General features: G+C 42.7%; 38 non-coding genes across 38 annotated transcripts; all 38 read left to right on the top strand.

Annotated features, from left to right (window-relative positions):
- Window positions 1-438: 438 nt before the first annotated feature.
- TRNAA-UGC (transfer RNA alanine (anticodon UGC)) lies at window positions 439-510 on the top strand. Its single transcript has one exon. It is a non-coding gene; the product is annotated as a tRNA-Ala (tRNA).
- A 274-nt stretch (window positions 511-784) lies between these two features.
- On the top strand, window positions 785-856 carry TRNAA-UGC (transfer RNA alanine (anticodon UGC)). The gene has a single exon. It is a non-coding gene; the product is annotated as a tRNA-Ala (tRNA).
- A 274-nt stretch (window positions 857-1,130) lies between these two features.
- TRNAA-UGC (transfer RNA alanine (anticodon UGC)) lies at window positions 1,131-1,202 on the top strand. Its single transcript has one exon. It is a non-coding gene; the product is annotated as a tRNA-Ala (tRNA).
- A 620-nt stretch (window positions 1,203-1,822) lies between these two features.
- Window positions 1,823-1,894, top strand: TRNAA-UGC (transfer RNA alanine (anticodon UGC)). The gene has a single exon. It is a non-coding gene; the product is annotated as a tRNA-Ala (tRNA).
- A 618-nt stretch (window positions 1,895-2,512) lies between these two features.
- On the top strand, window positions 2,513-2,584 carry TRNAA-UGC (transfer RNA alanine (anticodon UGC)). Its single transcript has one exon. It is a non-coding gene; the product is annotated as a tRNA-Ala (tRNA).
- Window positions 2,585-2,858: 274 nt separating this feature from the next.
- TRNAA-UGC (transfer RNA alanine (anticodon UGC)) lies at window positions 2,859-2,930 on the top strand. Its single transcript has one exon. It is a non-coding gene; the product is annotated as a tRNA-Ala (tRNA).
- A 274-nt stretch (window positions 2,931-3,204) lies between these two features.
- TRNAA-UGC (transfer RNA alanine (anticodon UGC)) lies at window positions 3,205-3,276 on the top strand. The gene has a single exon. It is a non-coding gene; the product is annotated as a tRNA-Ala (tRNA).
- A 272-nt stretch (window positions 3,277-3,548) lies between these two features.
- TRNAA-UGC (transfer RNA alanine (anticodon UGC)) lies at window positions 3,549-3,620 on the top strand. Its single transcript has one exon. It is a non-coding gene; the product is annotated as a tRNA-Ala (tRNA).
- A 274-nt stretch (window positions 3,621-3,894) lies between these two features.
- TRNAA-UGC (transfer RNA alanine (anticodon UGC)) lies at window positions 3,895-3,966 on the top strand. Its single transcript has one exon. It is a non-coding gene; the product is annotated as a tRNA-Ala (tRNA).
- A 274-nt stretch (window positions 3,967-4,240) lies between these two features.
- Window positions 4,241-4,312, top strand: TRNAA-UGC (transfer RNA alanine (anticodon UGC)). Its single transcript has one exon. It is a non-coding gene; the product is annotated as a tRNA-Ala (tRNA).
- A 614-nt stretch (window positions 4,313-4,926) lies between these two features.
- Window positions 4,927-4,998, top strand: TRNAA-UGC (transfer RNA alanine (anticodon UGC)). The gene has a single exon. It is a non-coding gene; the product is annotated as a tRNA-Ala (tRNA).
- Window positions 4,999-5,272: 274 nt separating this feature from the next.
- Window positions 5,273-5,344, top strand: TRNAA-UGC (transfer RNA alanine (anticodon UGC)). The gene has a single exon. It is a non-coding gene; the product is annotated as a tRNA-Ala (tRNA).
- A 274-nt stretch (window positions 5,345-5,618) lies between these two features.
- On the top strand, window positions 5,619-5,690 carry TRNAA-UGC (transfer RNA alanine (anticodon UGC)). The gene has a single exon. It is a non-coding gene; the product is annotated as a tRNA-Ala (tRNA).
- A 274-nt stretch (window positions 5,691-5,964) lies between these two features.
- Window positions 5,965-6,036, top strand: TRNAG-UCC (transfer RNA glycine (anticodon UCC)). Its single transcript has one exon. It is a non-coding gene; the product is annotated as a tRNA-Gly (tRNA).
- Window positions 6,037-6,196: 160 nt separating this feature from the next.
- On the top strand, window positions 6,197-6,268 carry TRNAA-UGC (transfer RNA alanine (anticodon UGC)). Its single transcript has one exon. It is a non-coding gene; the product is annotated as a tRNA-Ala (tRNA).
- Window positions 6,269-6,542: 274 nt separating this feature from the next.
- On the top strand, window positions 6,543-6,614 carry TRNAA-UGC (transfer RNA alanine (anticodon UGC)). The gene has a single exon. It is a non-coding gene; the product is annotated as a tRNA-Ala (tRNA).
- A 619-nt stretch (window positions 6,615-7,233) lies between these two features.
- TRNAA-UGC (transfer RNA alanine (anticodon UGC)) lies at window positions 7,234-7,305 on the top strand. The gene has a single exon. It is a non-coding gene; the product is annotated as a tRNA-Ala (tRNA).
- A 274-nt stretch (window positions 7,306-7,579) lies between these two features.
- On the top strand, window positions 7,580-7,651 carry TRNAA-UGC (transfer RNA alanine (anticodon UGC)). Its single transcript has one exon. It is a non-coding gene; the product is annotated as a tRNA-Ala (tRNA).
- Window positions 7,652-7,924: 273 nt separating this feature from the next.
- Window positions 7,925-7,996, top strand: TRNAA-UGC (transfer RNA alanine (anticodon UGC)). The gene has a single exon. It is a non-coding gene; the product is annotated as a tRNA-Ala (tRNA).
- Window positions 7,997-8,269: 273 nt separating this feature from the next.
- On the top strand, window positions 8,270-8,341 carry TRNAA-UGC (transfer RNA alanine (anticodon UGC)). Its single transcript has one exon. It is a non-coding gene; the product is annotated as a tRNA-Ala (tRNA).
- A 274-nt stretch (window positions 8,342-8,615) lies between these two features.
- Window positions 8,616-8,687, top strand: TRNAA-UGC (transfer RNA alanine (anticodon UGC)). Its single transcript has one exon. It is a non-coding gene; the product is annotated as a tRNA-Ala (tRNA).
- A 268-nt stretch (window positions 8,688-8,955) lies between these two features.
- On the top strand, window positions 8,956-9,027 carry TRNAA-UGC (transfer RNA alanine (anticodon UGC)). The gene has a single exon. It is a non-coding gene; the product is annotated as a tRNA-Ala (tRNA).
- Window positions 9,028-9,300: 273 nt separating this feature from the next.
- TRNAA-UGC (transfer RNA alanine (anticodon UGC)) lies at window positions 9,301-9,373 on the top strand. Its single transcript has one exon. It is a non-coding gene; the product is annotated as a tRNA-Ala (tRNA).
- Window positions 9,374-9,987: 614 nt separating this feature from the next.
- Window positions 9,988-10,059, top strand: TRNAA-UGC (transfer RNA alanine (anticodon UGC)). Its single transcript has one exon. It is a non-coding gene; the product is annotated as a tRNA-Ala (tRNA).
- A 960-nt stretch (window positions 10,060-11,019) lies between these two features.
- TRNAA-UGC (transfer RNA alanine (anticodon UGC)) lies at window positions 11,020-11,091 on the top strand. Its single transcript has one exon. It is a non-coding gene; the product is annotated as a tRNA-Ala (tRNA).
- A 620-nt stretch (window positions 11,092-11,711) lies between these two features.
- TRNAA-UGC (transfer RNA alanine (anticodon UGC)) lies at window positions 11,712-11,783 on the top strand. The gene has a single exon. It is a non-coding gene; the product is annotated as a tRNA-Ala (tRNA).
- Window positions 11,784-12,057: 274 nt separating this feature from the next.
- Window positions 12,058-12,129, top strand: TRNAA-UGC (transfer RNA alanine (anticodon UGC)). The gene has a single exon. It is a non-coding gene; the product is annotated as a tRNA-Ala (tRNA).
- Window positions 12,130-12,403: 274 nt separating this feature from the next.
- TRNAA-UGC (transfer RNA alanine (anticodon UGC)) lies at window positions 12,404-12,475 on the top strand. Its single transcript has one exon. It is a non-coding gene; the product is annotated as a tRNA-Ala (tRNA).
- Window positions 12,476-12,750: 275 nt separating this feature from the next.
- TRNAA-UGC (transfer RNA alanine (anticodon UGC)) lies at window positions 12,751-12,822 on the top strand. Its single transcript has one exon. It is a non-coding gene; the product is annotated as a tRNA-Ala (tRNA).
- A 274-nt stretch (window positions 12,823-13,096) lies between these two features.
- TRNAA-UGC (transfer RNA alanine (anticodon UGC)) lies at window positions 13,097-13,168 on the top strand. The gene has a single exon. It is a non-coding gene; the product is annotated as a tRNA-Ala (tRNA).
- Window positions 13,169-13,442: 274 nt separating this feature from the next.
- On the top strand, window positions 13,443-13,514 carry TRNAA-UGC (transfer RNA alanine (anticodon UGC)). Its single transcript has one exon. It is a non-coding gene; the product is annotated as a tRNA-Ala (tRNA).
- Window positions 13,515-13,781: 267 nt separating this feature from the next.
- On the top strand, window positions 13,782-13,853 carry TRNAA-UGC (transfer RNA alanine (anticodon UGC)). Its single transcript has one exon. It is a non-coding gene; the product is annotated as a tRNA-Ala (tRNA).
- A 274-nt stretch (window positions 13,854-14,127) lies between these two features.
- On the top strand, window positions 14,128-14,199 carry TRNAA-UGC (transfer RNA alanine (anticodon UGC)). The gene has a single exon. It is a non-coding gene; the product is annotated as a tRNA-Ala (tRNA).
- A 960-nt stretch (window positions 14,200-15,159) lies between these two features.
- Window positions 15,160-15,231, top strand: TRNAA-UGC (transfer RNA alanine (anticodon UGC)). Its single transcript has one exon. It is a non-coding gene; the product is annotated as a tRNA-Ala (tRNA).
- Window positions 15,232-15,504: 273 nt separating this feature from the next.
- Window positions 15,505-15,577, top strand: TRNAA-UGC (transfer RNA alanine (anticodon UGC)). The gene has a single exon. It is a non-coding gene; the product is annotated as a tRNA-Ala (tRNA).
- Window positions 15,578-16,877: 1,300 nt separating this feature from the next.
- On the top strand, window positions 16,878-16,949 carry TRNAA-UGC (transfer RNA alanine (anticodon UGC)). The gene has a single exon. It is a non-coding gene; the product is annotated as a tRNA-Ala (tRNA).
- Window positions 16,950-17,222: 273 nt separating this feature from the next.
- Window positions 17,223-17,295, top strand: TRNAA-UGC (transfer RNA alanine (anticodon UGC)). The gene has a single exon. It is a non-coding gene; the product is annotated as a tRNA-Ala (tRNA).
- A 960-nt stretch (window positions 17,296-18,255) lies between these two features.
- On the top strand, window positions 18,256-18,327 carry TRNAA-UGC (transfer RNA alanine (anticodon UGC)). The gene has a single exon. It is a non-coding gene; the product is annotated as a tRNA-Ala (tRNA).
- Window positions 18,328-18,508: the final 181 nt, after the last annotated feature.

Genomic DNA, 18,508 nt, shown 5'->3' with positions numbered 1-18,508 from the left:
ATGATTTTGTTTATTTCAACTAATTGATAATTTTTTGTTTGAACAAGCTGATGAGACCCAAGAAACTCGTTAATGAGTGCTCTAAAGGTAACGGAAGTGTAGCTCAGTGGTGGAGCGCTCGCTTTGCATGTGAGAAGTCCCGGGTTTAAGCCCCGGCCCCTCCAAATCGCTCTCGACTTTAGTGGTATTTTCTTATATTGCCTGTTGTAATACTACGGCACCACGAGTTACCGGTGCGCATAACGTTAAATACATTTCGTTGAACAGCGCTGCCATTTTCTTTGACTAAAGAAATATGCGGCTTACCTCAATGATGAAAAAACTGTATCAGGGGGCATTGACGAGATGATTTTGTTTATTTGAACTAATTGATTAATTTATTGTTTGAACAAGCTGATGAGCACCAAGAAACTTGTTAATGAGTGCTCAAGATGTAACGGGGGTGTAGCTCAGCGGTAGAGCGCTCGCTTTGCATGTGAGAAGTTCCGCGTTCAATCCCCGGCACCTCCAAATCGCTCTCGACTTTAGCGGTATCTTTTTTGATTGCCTGTTGTAATACTACGGCACCACGAGTTACCGGTGCGCATATCATGAAATACATTTCATCGAACAGCGCTGCCATTTTCTTTGACTATAGAAATATGCGGCTTTCCTCAATGATGAAGAAACTGTATCAGGCACCAATGACGAGATGATTTTGTTTATTTCAACTATTGAATTATTTTATTGTTAGAACAAGCTAATGAGCACCAAGAAACTTGTTAATGAGTGCTCCAGATGTAACGGGGGTGTAGCTCAGTGGTAGAGCGCTCGCTTTGCATGTGAGAAGTCCCGGGTTTAAGCCCCGGCCCCTCCAAATCGCTCTCGACTTTAGTGGTATTTTCTTATATTGCCTGTTGTAATACTACGGCACCACGAGTTACCGGTGCGCATAACGTTAAATACATTTCGTTGAACAGCGCTGCCATTTTCTTTGACTAAAGAAATATGCGGCTTACATCAATGATGAAAAAGCTGTATCAGGGGGAATTGACGAGATGATTTTGTTTATTTGAACTAATTGATTAATTTATTGTTTGAACAAGCTGATGAGCACCAAGAAACTTCTTAATGAGTGCTCCAGATGTAACGGGGGTGTAGCTCAGCGGTAGAGCGCTCGCTTTGCATGTGAGAAGTTCCGCGTTCAATCCCCGGCACCTCCAAATCGCTCTCGACTTTAGCGGTATCTTTTTTGATTGCCTGTTGTAATACTACGGCACCACGAGTTACCGGTGCGCATATCATGAAATACATTTCATCGAACAGCGCTGCCATTTTCTTTGACTATAGAAATATGCGGCTTTCCTCAATGATGAAGAAACTGTATCAGGCACCAATGACGAGATGATTTTGTTTATTTCAACTATTGAATTATTTTATTGTTAGAACAAGCTAATGAGCACCAAGAAACTCGGTAATGAGTGCTCCAAAAGTAACGGGGGTGTAGCTCAGCGGTAGAGCGCTCGCTTTGCTTGTGAGAAGTTCCGCGTTCAATCCTCGGCACCTCCAAATCGCTCTCGACTTTAGCGGTATCTTTTTATATTGCCTGTTGAAATACTACGGCACCACGAGTTACCGGTGCGCATATCATGAAATACATTTCATTGAACAGCGCTGCCATTTTCTTTGACTATAGAAATATGCGGCTTTCCTCAATGATGAAAAAACTGCATCAGGCGGCAATGACGAGATGATTTTGTTTATTTCAACTTATTGATTAATTCATTGTTAGAACAAGCTGATGAGCACCAAGAAACTTGTTAATGAGTGCTCCAGATGTAACGGGGGTGTAGCTCAGTGGTAGAGCGTTCGCTTTGCATGTGAGAAGTCCCGGGTTCAAATCCCGGCACCTCCAAATCGCTCTCGACTTTAGCGGTATCTTTTTATATTGCCTGTTGAAATACTATGGCACCACGAGTTACCGGTGCGCATAACATGAAATACATTTCATCAAACAGCGCTGCCACTTTCTTTGACTATAGAGATAAGCGGCTTTTCTCAATAATGAAAAAACTGTATCAGGCAGCAATGACGAGATGATTTTGTTTATTTAACTAATTGATTATTTTATTGTTTGAACAAGGTGATGAGCACCAAGAAACTCGTTAATGAGTGCTCCAAATGTAACGGGGGTAAAGCTCAGCGGTAGAGCGCTCGCTTTGCATGTGAGAAGTCCTGGGTTCAATCCCCGGCACCTCCAAAGCGTTCTCGACTTTAGCGGTATCTTTTTTTATTGCCTGTTGTAATACTACGACACCATGAGTTACCGGTGCGCATAACATGAAATACACTTCATCAAACAGCGCTGCCACTTTCTTTGACTATAGAGATAAGCGGCTTTTCTCAATAATGAAAAAACTGTATCAGGCAGCAATGACGAGATGATTTTGTTTATTTAACTAATTGATTACGTTATTGTTTCAACAAGGTGATGAGCACCAAGAAACTCGTTAATGAGTGCTCCAAATGTAACGGGGGTGAAGCTCAGCGGTAGAGCGCTCGCTTTGCATGTGAGAAGTCCCGGGTTCAATCCCCGGCACCTCCAAAGCGCTCTCGACTTTAGCGGTATCTTTTTTTATTGCCTGTTGTAATACTACGACACCATGAGTTACCGGTGCGCATAACATGAAATACACTTCATCAAACAGCGCTGCCACTTTCTTTGACTATAGAGATAAGCGGCTTTCCTCAATGATAAAAAAACTGCATCAGGCGGCAATGACGAGATGATTTTGTTTATTTCAACTAATTGATTATTTCATTGTTAGAACAAGCTGATGAGCACCAAGAAACTTGTTAATGAATGCTCCAGATGTAACGGGGGTGTAGCTCAGTGGTAGAGCGTTCGCTTTGCATGTGAGAAGTCCCGGGTTGAAACCCCGGCACCTCCAAAGCGCTCTCGACTTTAGCAGTATCTTTTTTTATTGCCTGTTGTAATACTACGGCACCACGAGTTACCGATGCGCATAACATGAAATACAATTCATCGAACAGCGCTGCCAATTTCTTTGACTATAGAAATATACGGCTTCCCTCAATGATGAAAAAACTGTATCAGCCGGTAATGACGAAATGATTTTGTTTATTTCATCTAATTGATTACTTTATTGTTTGAACAAGCTGATGAGCACCAAAAAACTCGTTAATGAGTGCTCCAGATGTAACGGGTGTGTAGCTCAGTGGCAGAGCGCTCGCTTTGCATGTGAGAAGTCCCGGGTTCAATCCCCGGCACCTCCAAAGCGCTCTCGACTTTAGCGGTATCTTTTTTATTGCCTGTTGTAATACTACGGCACCACGAGTTACCGGTGCGCATATCTTGAAATACATTTCGTCGAACAGCGCTGCCAATTTCTTTGACTATAGAAATATGCGGCTTTCCTCAATGATGAAAAACTGTATCAGGCAGCAATGACGAGATGATTTTGTTTATTTCAACTATTGAATTATTTTATTGTTAGAACAAGCTGATGAGCACCAAGAAACTCGTTAATGAGTGCTCGAGATGTAACGGGGGTGTAGATCAGTGGTAGAGTGCTCGCTTTGCATGTGAGAAGTCCCGGGTTTAATCCCCGGCACCTCCAAAGCGCTCTCGACTTTAGCGGTATCTTTTTTGATTGCCTGTTGTAATACTACGGCACCACGAGTTACCGGTGCGCATATCATGAAATACATTTCATCGAACAGCGCTGCCATTTTCTTTGACTATAGAAATATGCGGCTTTCCTCAATGATGAAAAAACTGTATCAGGCAGCAATGACGAGATGATTTTGTCTATTTCAACTACTGAATTATTTTATTGTTGGAACAAGCTGGTGAGTACCAAGAAACTCGTTAATGAGTGCTCCAAAAGTAACGGGGGTGTAGCTCAGTGGTAGAGCGCTCGCTTTGCATGTGAGAAGTCCCGGGTTCAATCCCCGACACCTCCAAATCGCTCTCGACTTTAGCGGTATCATTTTATATTGCCTGTTGAAATACTACGGCACCACGAGTTACTGGTGCGCATATCATGAAATACATTTCATCGAGCAGCGCTGCCATTTTCTTTGCCTATAGAAATATGCGGCTTTCCTCAATGATGAAAAAACTGCATCAGGCGGCAATGACGAGGTGATTTTGTTTATTTCAACTAATTGATTAATTCATTGTTAGAACAAGCTGATGAGCACCAAGAAACTTGTTAATGAGTGCTCCAGATGTAACGGGGGTGTAGCTCAGTGGTAGAGCGCTTGCTTTGCATGTGAGAAGTCCCGGGTTCAAACCCCGGCACCTCCAAATCGCTCTCGACTTTAGCGGTATCTTTTTATATTGCCTGTTGAAATACTATGGCACCACGAGTTACCGGTGCGCATATCATGAAACACATGAACAGCGCTGCCTATTTCTTTGACTATAGAAATATGCGGCTTTCCTCAATGATGAAAAAACTGTATCAGGCGTCAATGACGAGATGGTTTTGTTTATTTCAACTAATTGATTACTTTATTGTTTGAACAAGGTGATAAGCACCAAGAAACTCGTTAATGAGTGCCTCAGATGTAACGGGGGTGTAGCTCAGCAGTAGAGCACTCGCTTTGCATGTGAGAAACCTCGGGTTCAATCCCCTGCACCTCCAAAGCGCTCTCGACATTAGCGGTATCTGTTTTTATTGCCTGTTGTAATACTACGGCACCACGAGTTACCGGTGCGCATAACATGAAATACATTTCATCAAACAGCGCTGCCATTTTCTTTGACTATAGAAATATGCGGCTTTCCTCAATGTTGAAAAAACTGTATCAGGCGGCAATGACGAGATGATTTTGTTTATTTCAACTAATTGATTAATTTATTGTTAGAACAAGCTGATGAGCACCAAGAAACTCGTTAATGAGTGCTCCAGATGTAACGGGGGTGTAGCTCAGTGGTAGAGCGCTCGCTTTGCATGTGAGAAGTCCCGGGTTTAAGCCCCGGCCCCTCCAAATCGCTCTCGACTTTAGTGGTATTTTCTTATATTGCCTGTTGTAATACTACGGCACCACGAGTTACCGGTGCGCATAACGTTAAATACATTTCGTTGAACAGCGCTGCCATTTTCTTTGACTAAAGAAATATGCGGCTTACCTCAATGATGAAAAAACTGTATCAGGGGGCATTGACGAGATGATTTTGTTTATTTGAACTAATTGATTAATTTATTGTTTGAACAAGCTGATGAGCACCAAGAAACTTGTTAATGAGTGCTCAAGATGTAACGGGGGTGTAGCTCAGCGGTAGAGCGCTCGCTTTGCATGTGAGAAGTTCCGCGTTCAATCCCCGGCACCTCCAAATCGCTCTCGACTTTAGCGGTATCTTTTTTGATTGCCTGTTGTAATACTACGGCACCACGAGTTACCGGTGCGCATATCATGAAATACATTTCATCGAACAGCGCTGCCATTTTCTTTGACTATAGAAATATGCGGCTTTCCTCAATGATGAAGAAACTGTATCAGGCACCAATGACGAGATGATTTTGTTTATTTCAACTATTGAATTATTTTATTGTTAGAACAAGCTAATGAGCACCAAGAAACTCGTTAATGAGTGCTCCAAAAGTAACGGGGGTGTAGCTCAGCGGTAGAGCGCTCGCTTTGCATGTGAGAAGTTCCGCGTTCAATCCTCGGCACCTCCGAAGCGCTCTCGACTTTAGCGGTATCTTTTTTGATTGCCTGTTGTAATACTACGGCACCACGAGTTACCGGTGCGCATATCATGAAATACATTTCATCGAACAGCGCTGCCATTTTCTTTGACTATAGAAATATGCGGCTTTCCTCAATTATGAAGAAACTGTATCAGGCACCAATGACGAGATGATTTTGTTTATTTCAACTATTGAATTATTTTATTGTTAGAACAAGCTAATGAGCACCAAGAAACTCGTTAATGAGTGCTCCAAAAGTAACGGGGGTGTAGATCAGTGGTAGAGTGCTCGCTTTCCATGTGAGAAGTCCCGGGTTCAATCCCCGGCACCTCCAAAGCACTCTCGACTTTAGCGGTATCTATTTTGATTGCCTGTTGTAATACTACGGCACCAATGACGAGATGATTTTGTTTATTTCAACTATTGAATTATTTTATTGTTAGAACAAGCTGATGAGCACCAAGAAACTCGTTAATGGGTGCTCGAGATGTAACGGGGGTGTAGATCAGTGGTAGAGTGCTCGCTTTGCATGTGAGAAGTCCCGGGTTCAATCCCCGGCACCTCCAAAGCGCTCTCGACTTTAGCGGTATCTTTTTTGATTGCCTGTTGTAATACTACGGCACCACGAGTTACCGGTGCGCATATCATGAAATACAATTCATCAAACAGCGCTGCCATTTTCTTTGACTATACAAATATGCGGCTTTCCTCAATGATGAAAAAACTGTATCAGGCAGCAATTACGAGATGATTTTGTTTATTTCTACTATTGAATTATTTTATTGTTAGAACAAGCTGATGAGCTCCAAGAAACTCGTTAATGAGTGCTCCAGATGTAACGGGGGTGTAGCTCAGTGGTAGAGCGCTCGCTTTGCATGGGAGAAGTCCCGGGTTTAATCCCCGGCACCTCCAAAGCGCTCTCGACTTTAGCGGTATCTTTTTTGATTGCCTGTTGTAATACTACGGCACCACGAGTTACCGGTGCGCATATCATGAAATACATTTCATCGAACAGCGCTGCCATTTTCTTTGACTATAGAAATATGCGGCTTTCCTCAATGATGAAAAAACTGTATCAGGCAGCAATGACGAGATGATTTTGTCTATTTCAACTACTGAATTATTTTATTGTTGGAACAAGCTGGTGAGTACCAAGAAACTCGTTAATGAGTGCTCCAAAAGTAACGGGGTGTAGCTCAGTGGTAGAGCGCTCGCTTTGCATGTGAGAAGTCCCGGGTTCAATCCCCGGCACCTCCAAAGCGCTCTCGACTTTAGCGGTATCTTTTTTGATTGCCTGTTGTAATACTACGGCCCCACGAGTTACCGGTGCGCATATGATGAAATACATTTCATCAAACAGCGCTGCCATTTTCTTTGACTATAGAAATATGCGGCTTTCCTCAATGATGAAAAAACTGTATCAGGCAGCAATGACGAGATGATTTTGTTTATTTCAACTAATTGATTAATTTATTGTTAAAACAAGCTGATGAGCACCAACAAACTCGTTAATGAGTGCTCCAGATGTAACGGGGGTGTAGCTCAGTGGTAGAGCGCTCGCTTTGCATGTGAGAAGTCCCGGGTTCAAGCCCCGGCACCTCCAAATCGCTCTCGATTTTAGCGGTATCTTTTTTTATTGCCTGTTGTAATACTACGGCACCACGAGTTACCGGTGCGCATATCATGAAATACATTTCATCGAACAGCGCTGCCATTTTCTTTGACTATGGAAATATGCGGCTTTCCTCAATGATGAAAAAACTGCATCAGGCGGCAATGACGAGGTGATTTTGTTTATTTCAACTAATTGATTAATTCATTGTTAGAACAAGCTGATGAGCACCAACAAACTCGTTAATGAGTGCTCCAGATGTAACGGGGGTGTATCTCAGTGGTAGAGCGCTCGCTTTGCATGTGAGAAGTCCCGGGTTCAAACCCCGGCACCTCCAAATCGCTCTCGACTTTAGCGGTATCTTTTTATATTGCCTGTTGAAATACTATGGCACCACGAGTTACCGGTGCGCATAACATTAAATACAATTTGTTGAACAGCGCTGCCATTTTCTTTGACTAAAGAAATATGCGGCTTACCTCAATGATGAAAAAACTGTATCAGGGGGCATTGACGAGAATATTTTGTTTATTTCAACTAATTGATTATTTATTGTTTGAACAAGCTGATGAGCACCAAGAAACTTGTTAATGAGTGCTCCAGATGTAACGGGGGTGTAGCTCAGCAGTAGAGCGCTCGCTTTGCATGTGAGAAGTCCCGGGTTCAAACCCCGGCACCTCCAAATCGCTCTCGATTTTAGCGGTATCTTTTTTATTGCCTGTTGTAATACTACGGCACCACGAGTTACCGGTGCGCATATCATGAAATACATTTCATCGAACAGCGCTGCCATTTTCTTTGACTATATCAATATGCGGCTTTCCTATATGACGAAAAAACTGTATCAGGCAGCAATGACGAGATGATTTTGTCTATTTCAACTACTGAATTATTTTATTGTTGGAACAAGCTGGTGAGTACCAAGAAACTCGTTAATGAGTGCTCCAAAAGTATCGGGGGTGTAGCTCAGTGGTAGAGCGTTCGCTTTGCATGTGAGAAGTCCCGGGTTCAAACCCCGGCACCTCCAAATCGCTCTCGACTTTAGCGGTATCTTTTTATATTGCCTGTTGAAATACTATGGCACCACGAGTTACCGGTGCGCATAACATTAAATACAATTTGTTGAACAGCGCTGCCATTTTCTTTGACTAAAGAAATATGCGGCTTACCTCAATGATGAAAAAACTGTATCAGGGGGCATTGACGAGATGATTTTGTTTATTTCAACTAATTGATTAATTTATTGTTTGAACAAGCTGATGAGCACCAAGAAACTTGTTAATGAGTGCTCCAGATTTAACGGGGGTGTAGCTCAGTGGTAGAGCGTTCGCTTTGCATGTGAGAAGTCCCGGGTTCAAACCCCGGCACCTCCAAATCGCTCTCGACTTTAGCGGTATCTTTTTATATTGCCTGTTGTAATACTACGGCACCACGAGTTACCGGTGCGCATATCATGAAATACATGAACAGCGCTGCCTATTTCTTTGACTATAGAAATATGCGGCTTTCCTCAATGATGAAAAAACTGTATCAGGCGGCAATGACGAGATGGTTTTGTTTATTTCAACTAATTGATTACTTTATTGTTTGAACAAGGTGATGAGCACCAAGAAACTCGTTAATGAGTGCTCCAGATGTAACGGGTGTGTAGCTCAGCAGTAGAGCGCTCGCTTTGCATGTGAGAAGTCCCGGGTTCAAACCCCGGCACCTCCAAATCGCTCTCGATTTTAGCGGTATCTTTTTATATTGCCTGTTGAAATACTATGGCACCACGAGTTACCGGTGCGCATAACAATAAATACAATTTGTTGAACAGCGCTGCCATTTTCTTTGACTAAAGAAATATGCGGCTTACCTCAATGATGAAAAAACTGTATCAGGGGGCAAAGACGAGATGATTTTGTTTATTTCAACTAATTGATTATTTTTTGTTTGAACAAGCTGATGAGATCCAAGAAACTCGTTAATGAGTGCTCTAAAGGTAACGGAAGTGTAGCTCAGTGGTGGAGCGCTCGCTTTGCATGTGAGAAGTCCCGGGTTTCAATCCCCGGCACCTCCAAAGCGCTCTCGACTTTAGCGGTATCTTTTTTGATTGCCTGTTGTAATACTACGGCACCACGAGTTACCGGTGCGCATATCATGAAATACATGAACAGCGCTGCCTATTTCTTTGACTATAGAAATATGCGGCTTTCCTCAATGATGAAAAAACTGTATCAGGCGGCAATGACGAGATGGTTTTGTTTATTTCAACTAATTGATTACTTTATTGTTTGAACAAGGTGATGAGCACCAAGAAACTCGTTAATGAGTGCTCCAGATGTAACGGGGGTGTAGCTCAGCAGTAGAGCGCTCGATTTGCATGTGAGAAACCTCGGGTTCAATCCCCGGCACCTCCAAAGCGCTCTCGACATTAGCGGTATCTGTTTTTATTGCCTGTTGTAATACTACGGCACCACGAGTTACCGGTGCGCATAACATGAAATACATTTCATCAAACAGCGCTGCCATTTTCTTTGACTATAGAAATATGCGGCTTACCTCAATGATGAAAAAACTGTATCAGGGGGCATTGACGAGATGATTTTGTTTATTTCAACTAATTGATTAATTTATTGTTTGAACAAGCTGATGAGCACCAAAAAACTTGTTAATGAGTGCTCCAGATGTAACGGGGGTGTAGCTCAGCGGTAGAGCGCTCGCTTTGCATGTGAGAAGTTCCGCGTTCAATCCTCGGCACCTCCAAATCGCTCTCGACTTTAGCGGTATCTTTTTATATTGCCTGTTGAAATACTACGGCACCACGAGTTACCGGTGCGCATATCATTAAATACAATTCATCGAACAGCGCTGCCATTTTCTTTGACTATAGAAATATGCGACTTTCCTCAATGATGAAGAAACTGTATCAGGCACCAATGACGAGATGATTTTGTTTATTTCAACTATTGAATTATTTTATTGTTAGAACAAGCTAATGAGCACCAAGAAACTCGTTAATGAGTGCTCCAAAAGTAACGGGGGTGTAGCTCAGCGGTAGAGCGCTCGCTTTGCATGTGAGAAGTTCCACGTTCAATCCTCGGCACCTCCAAAGCGCTCTCGACTTTAGCGGTATCTTTTTTGATTGCCTGTTGTAATACTTACGGCACCACGAGTTACCGGTGCGCATATCATGAAATACAATTCATAGAACAGCGCTGCCATTTTCTTTGACTATTGAAATATGCGGCTTTCCTCAATGATGAAGAAACTGTATCAGGCACCAATGACGAGATGATTTTGTTTATTTCAAATATTGAATTATTTTATTGTTAGAACAAGCTAATGAGCACCAAGAAACTCGTTAATGAGTGCTCCAGATGTAACGGGGGTGTAGCTCAGTGGTAGAGCGCTCGCTTTGCATGTGAGAAGTTCCGCGTTCAACCCCGGCACCTCCAAATCGCTCTCGACTTTAGCGGTATCTTTTTATATTGCCTGTTGAAATACTACGGCACCACGGGTTACCGGTGCGCATATCATGAAATACATGAACAGCGCTGCCTATTTTTTTGACTATAGAAATATGCGGCTTTCCTCAATGATGAAAAAACTGTATCAGGCGGCAATGACGAGATGGTTTTGTTTATTTCAACTAATTGATTATTTTATTGTTAGAACAAGCTAATGAGCACCAAGAAACTCGTTAATGAGTGCTCCAAAAGTAACGGGGGTGTAGCTCAGCGGTAGAGCGCTCGCTTTGCATGTGAGAAGTTCCGCGTTCAATCCTCGGCACCTCCAAAGCGCTCTCGACTTTAGCGGTATCTTTTTTGATTGCCTGTTGTAATACTTACGGCACCACGAGTTACCGGTGCGCATATCATGAAATACATTTCATAGAACAGCGCTGCCATTTTCTTTGACTATTGAAATATGCGGCTTTCCTCAATGATGAAGAAACTGTATCAGGCACCAATGACGAGATGATTTTGTTTATTTCAAATATTGAATTATTTTATTGTTAGAACAAGCTAATGAGCACCAAGAAACTTGTTAATGAGTGCTCCAGATGTAACGGGGGTGTAGCTCAGTGGTAGAGCGCTCGCTTTGCATGTGAGAAGTTCCGCGTTCAACCCCGGCACCTCCAAATCGCTCTCGACTTTAGCGGTATCTTTTTATATTGCCTGTTGAAATACTACGGCACCACGAGTTACCGGTGCGCATATCATGAAATACATTTCGTTGAACAGCGCTGCCATTTTCTTTGACTATAGAAATATGCGGCTTACCTCAATGATGAAAAAACTGTATCAGGGGGCATTGACGAGATGATTTTGTTTATTTCAACTAATTGATTAATTTATTGTTTGAACAAGCTGATGAGCACCAAGAAACTTGTTAATGAGTGCTCCAGATGTAACGGGGGTGTAGCTCAGCAGTAGAGCGCTCGCTTTGCATGTGAGAAGTCCCGGGTTCAAACCCCGGCACCTCCAAATCGCTCTCGATTTTAGCGGTATCTTTTTTTATTGCCTGTTGTAATACTACGGCACCACGAGTTACCGGTGCGCATATCATGAAATACGTTTCATCGAACAGCGCTGCCATTTTCTTTGACTATATCAATATGCGGCTTTCCTCAATGACGAAAAAACTGTATCAGGCAGCAATGACGAGATGATTTTGTCTATTTCAACTACTGAATTATTTTATTGTTGGAACAAGCTGGTGAGTACCAAGAAACTCGTTAATGAGTGCTCCAAAAGTAACGGGGGTGTAGCTCAGTGGTAGAGCGTTCGCTTTGCATGTGAGAAGTCCCGGGTTCAAACCCCGGCACCTCCAAATCGCTCTCGACTTTAGCGGTATCTTTTTATATTGCCTGTTGAAATACTATGGCACCACGAGTTACCGGTGCGCATAACATTAAATACAATTTGTTGAACAGCGCTGCCATTTTCTTTGACTAAAGAAATATGCGGCTTTCCTCAATGACGAAAAAACTGTATCAGGCAGCAATGACGAGATGATTTTGTCTATTTCAACTACTGAATTATTTTATTGTTGGAACAAGCTGGTGAGTACCAAGAAACTCGTTAATGAGTGCTCCAAAAGTAACGGGGGTGTAGCTCAGCGGTAGAGCGCTCGCTTTGCATGTGAGAAGTTCCGCGTTCAATCCTCGGCACCTCCAAAGCGCTCTCGACTTTAGCGGTATCTTTTTTGATTGCCTGTTGTAATACTTACGGCACCACGAGTTACCGGTGCGCATATCATGAAATACATTTCATAGAACAGCGCTGCCATTTTCTTTGACTATTGAAATATGCGGCTTTCCTCAATGATGAAGAAACTGTATCAGGCACCAATGACGAGATGATTTTGTTTATTTCAAATATTGAATTATTTTATTGTTAGAACAAGCTAATGAGCACCAAGAAACTCGTTAATGAGTGCTCCAGATGTAACGGGGGTGTAGCTCAGCAGTAGAGCGCTCGCTTTGCATGTGAGAAGTCCCGGGTTCAAACCCCAGCACCTCCAAATCGCTCTCGATTTTAGCGGTATCTTTTTTTATTGCCTGTTGTAATACTACGGCACCACGAGTTACCGGTGCGCATATCATGAAATACATTTCATCGAACAGCGCTGCCATTTTCTTTGACTATATCAATATGCGGCTTTCCTCAATGACGAAAAAACTGTATCAGGCAGCAATGACGAGATGATTTTGTCTATTTCAACTACTGAATTATTTTATTGTTGGAACAAGCTGGTGAGTACCAAGAAACTCGTTAATGAGTGCTCCAAAAGTAACGTGGGTGTAGCTCAGTGGTAGAGCGTTCGCTTTGCATGTGAGAAGTCCCGGGTTCAAACCCCGGCACCTCCAAATCGCTCTCGACTTTAGCGGTATCTTTTTATATTGCCTGTTGAAATACTATGGCACCACGAGTTACCGGTGCGCATAACATTAAATACAATTTGTTTAACAGCGCTGCCATTTTCTTTGACTAAAGAAATATGCGGCTTACCTCAATGATGAAAAAACTGTATCAGGGGGCATTGACGAGATGATTTTGTTTATTTCAACTAATTGATTAATTTATTGTTTGAACAAGCTGATGAGCACCAAGAAACTTGTTAATGAGTGCTCCAGATGTAACGGGGGTGTAGCTCAGTGGTAGAGCGCTCGCTTTGCATGTGAGAAGTCCCGGGTTCAAACCCCGGCACCTCCAAAGCGCTCTCGACTTTAGCGGTATCTTTTTTGATTGCCTGTTGTAATACTACGGCACCACAAGTTACCGGTGCGCATATCATGAAATACATGAACAGCGCTGCCTATTTCTTTGACTATAGAAATATGCGGCTTTCCTCAATGATGAAAAAACTGTATCAGGCGGCAATGACGAGATGGTTTTGTTTATTTCAACTAATTGATTACTTTATTGTTTGAAAGGGTGATGAGCACCAAGAAACTCGTTAATGAGTGCTCCAGATGTAACGGGGGTGTAGCTCAGCAGTAGAGCGCTCGCTTTGCATGTGAGAAACCTCGGGTTCAATCCCCGGCACCTCCAAAGCGCTCTCGACATTAGCGGTATCTGTTTTTATTGCGTGTTGTAATACTACGGCACCACGAGTTACCGGTGCGCATAACATGAAATACATTTCATCAAACAGCGCTGCCATTTTCTTTGACTATAGAAATATGCGGCTTACCTCAATGATGAAAAAACTGTATCAGGGGGCATTGACGAGATGATTTTGTTTATTTCAACTATTGAATTATTTTATTGTTAGAACAAGCTAATGAGCACCAAGAAACTCGTTAATGAGTGCTCCAAAAGTAACGGGGGTGTAGCTCAGCGGTAGAGCGCTCGCTTTGCATGTGAGAAGTTCCGCGTTCAATCCTCGGCACCTCCAAAGCGCTCTCGAATTTAGCGGTATCTTTTTTGATTGCCTGTTGTAATACTTACGGCACCGCGAGTTACCGGTGCGCATATCATGAAATACATTTCATAGAACAGCGCTGCCATTTTCTTTGACTATTGAAATATGCGGCTTTCCTCAATGATGAAGAAACTGTATCAGGCACCAATGACGAGATAATTTTGTTTATTTCAAATATTGAATTATTTTATTGTTAGAACAAGCTAATGAGCACCAAGAAACTCGTTAATGAGTGCTCCAGATGTAACGGGGGTGTAGCTCAGTGGTAGAGCGCTCGCTTTGCATGTGAGAAGTTCCGCGTTCAACCCCGGCACCTCCAAATCGCTCTCGACTTTAGCGGTATCTTTTTATATTGCCTGTTGAAATACTACGGCACCACGAGTTACCGGTGCGCATATCATGAAATACATTTCGTTGAACAGCGCTGCCATTTTCTTTGACTAAAGAAATATGCGGCTTACCTCAATGATGAAAAAACTGTATCAGGGGGCATTGACGAGATGATTTTGTTTATTTCAACTAATTGATTAATTTATTGTTTGAACAAGCTGATGAGCACCAAGAAACTCGTTAATGAGTGCTCCAGATGTAACGGGGGTGTAGCTCAGCGTTAGAGCGCTCGCTTTGCATGTGAGAAGTTCCGCGTTCAATCCCCGGCACCTCCAAATCGCTCTCGACTTTAGCGGTATCTTTTTATATTGCCTGTTGTAATACTACGGCACCACGAGTTACCGGTGCGCATATCATGAAATACATGAACAGCGCTGCCTATTTCTTTGACTATAGAAATATGCGGCTTTCCTCAATGATGAAAAAACTGTATCAGGCGGCAATGACGAGATGGTTTTGTTTATTTCAACTAATTGATTACTTTATTGTTTGAACAAGGTGATGAGCACCAAGAAACTCGTTAATGAGTGCTCCAGATGTAACGGGGGTGTAGCTCAGCAGTAGAGCGCTCGCTTTGCATGTGAGAAGTCCCGGGTTCAAACTCCGGCACCTCCAAATCGCTCTCGATTTTAGCGGTATCTTTTTATATTGCCTGTTGAAATACTATGGCACCACGAGTTACCGGTGCGCATAACATTAAATACAATTTGTTGAACAGCGCTGCCATTTTCTTTGACTAAAGAAATATGCGGCTTACCTCAATGATGAAAAAACTGTATCAGGGGGCAAAGACGAGATGATTTTGTTTATTTCAACTAATTGATTATTTTTTGTTTGAACAAGCTGATGAGATCCAAGAAACTCGTTAATGAGTGCTCTAAAGGTAACGGAAGTGTAGCTCAGTGGTGGAGCGCTCACTTTGCATGTGAGAAGTCCCGGGTTTCAATCCCCGGCACCTCCAAAGCGCTCTCGACTTTAGCGGTATCTTTTTTGATTGCCTGTTGTAATACTACGGCACCACGAGTTACCGGTGCGCATATCATGAAATACATGAACAGCGCTGCCTATTTCTTTGACTATAGGAATATGCGGCTTTCCTCAATGATGAAAAAACTGTATCAGGCGGCAATGACGAGATGGTTTTGTTTATTTCAACTAATTGATTACTTTATTGTTTGAACAAGGTGATGAGCACCAAGAAACTCGTTAATGAGTGCTCCAGATGTAACGGGGGTGTAGCTCAGCAGTAGTGCGCTCGCTTTGCATGTGAGAAACCTCGGGTTCAATCCCCGGCACCTCCAAAGCGCTCTCGACATTAGCGGTATCTGTTTTTATTGCCTGTTGTAATACTACGGCACCACGAGTTACCGGTGCGCATAACATGAAATACATTTCATCAAACAGCGCTGCCATTTTCTTTGACTATAGAAATATGCGGCTTACCTCAATGATGAAAAAACTGTATCAAGGGGCATTGACGAGATGATTTTGTTTATTTCAACTAATTGATTAATTTATTGTTTGAACAAGCTGATGAGCACCAAGAAACTTGTTAATGAGTGCTCCAGATGTAACGGGGGTGTAGCTCAGCGGTAGAGCGCTCGCTTTGCATGTGAGAAGTTCCGCGTTCAATCCTGGGCACCTCCAAATCGCTCTCGACTTTAGCGGTATCTTTTTATATTGCCTGTTGAAATACTACGGCACCACGAGTTACCGGTGCGCATATCATGAAATACAATTCATCGAACAGCGCTGCCATTTTCTTTGACTAAAGAAATATGCGGCTTACCTCAATGATGAAAAAACTGTATCAGGGGGCATTGACGAGATGATTTTGTTTATTTCAACTAATTGATTAATTTATTGTTTGAACAAGCTGATGAGCACCACGAAACTCGTTAATGAGTGCTCCAGATGTAACGGGGGTGTAGCTCAGCGTTAGAGCGCTCGCTTTGCATGTGAGAAGTTCCGCGTTCAATCCCCGGCACCTCCAAATCGCTCTCGACTTTAGCGGTATCTTTTTATATTGCCTGTTGTAATACTACGGCACCACGAGTTACCGGTGCGCATATCATGAAATACATGAACAGCGCTGCCTATTTTTGTGACTATAGAAATATGCGGCTTTCCTCAATGATGAAAAAACTGTATCAGGCGGCAATGACGAGATGGTTTTGTTTATTTCAACTAATTGATTACTTTATTGTTTGAACAAGGTGATGAGCACCAAGAAACTCGTTAATGAGTGCTCCAGATGTAACGGGGGTGTAGCTCAGCAGTAGAGCGCTCGCTTTGCATGTGAGAAGTCCCGGGTTCAAACTCCGGCACCTCCAAATCGCTCTCGATTTTAGCGGTATCTTTTTATATTGCCTGTTGAAATACTATGGCACCACGAGTTACCGGTGCGCATAACATTAAATACAATTTGTTGAACAGCGCTGCCATTTTCTTTGACTAAAGAAATATGCGGCTTACCTCAATGATGAAAAAACTGTATCAGGGGGCAAAGACGAGATGATTTTGTTTATTTCAACTAATTGATTATTTTTTGTTTGAACAAGCTGATGAGATCCAAGAAACTCGTTAATGAGTGCTCTAAAGGTAACGGAAGTGTAGCTCAGTGGTGGAGCGCTCACTTTGCATGTGAGAAGTCCCGGGTTTCAATCCCCGGCACCTCCAAAGCGCTCTCGACTTTAGCGGTATCTTTTTTGATTGCCTGTTGTAATACTACGGCACCACGAGTTACCGGTGCGCATATCATGAAATACATGAACAGCGCTGCCTATTTCTTTGACTATAGAAATATGCGGCTTTCCTCAATGATGAAAAAACTGTATCAGGCGGCAATGACGAGATGGTTTTGTTTATTTCAACTAATTGATTACTTTATTGTTTGAACAAGGTGATGAGCACCAAGAAACTCGTTAATGAGTGCTCCAGATGTAACGGGGGTGTAGCTCAGCAGTAGTGCGCTCGCTTTGCATGTGAGAAACCTCGGGTTCAATCCCCGGCACCTCCAAAGCGCTCTCGACATTAGCGGTATCTGTTTTTATTGCCTGTTGTAATACTACGGCACCACGAGTTACCGGTGCGCATAACATGAAATACATTTCATCAAACAGCGCTGCCATTTTCTTTGACTATAGAAATATGCGGCTTACCTCAATGATGAAAAAACTGTATCAGGGGGCATTGACGAGATGATTTTGTTTATTTCAACTAATTGATTAATTTATTGTTTGAACAAGCTGATGAGCACCAAGAAACTTGTTAATGAGTGCTCCAGATGTAACGGGGGTGTAGCTCAGCGGTAGAGCGCTCGCTTTGCATGTGAGAAGTTCCGCGTTCAATCCTGGGCACCTCCAAATCACTCTCGACTTTAGCGGTATCTTTTTATATTGCCTGTTGAAATACTACGGCACCACGAGTTACCGGTGCGCATATCATGAAATACAATTCATCGAACAGCGCTGCCATTTTCTTTGACTATAGAAATATGCGACTTTCCTCAATGATGAAGAAACTGTATCAGGCACCAATGACGAGATGATTTTGTTTAATTCAACTATTCAATTATTTTATTGTTAGAACAAGCTAATGAGCACCAAGAAACTCGTTAATGAGTGCTCCAAAAGTAACGGGGGTGTAGCTCAGTGGTAGAGCGCTCGCTTTGCATGTGAGAAGTTCCGCGTTCAATCCTCGGCACCTCCAAAGCGCTCTCGACTTTAGCGGTATCTTTTTTGATTGCCTGTTGTAATACTTACGGCACCACGAGTTACCGGTGCGCTTATCATGAAATACATTTCATCGAACAGCGCTGCCATTTTCTTTGACTATTGAAATATGCGGCTTTCCTCAATGATGAAGAAACTGTATCAGGCACCAATGACGA

The sequence above is a fragment of the Rhipicephalus microplus genome, chromosome 3, assembly GCF_043290135.1.
Source record: "Rhipicephalus microplus isolate Deutch F79 chromosome 3, USDA_Rmic, whole genome shotgun sequence".
Classification (NCBI taxonomy): Eukaryota; Metazoa; Arthropoda; class Arachnida; order Ixodida; family Ixodidae; genus Rhipicephalus; species Rhipicephalus microplus.
This window is presented reverse-complemented; position numbering and strand designations above follow the sequence as displayed.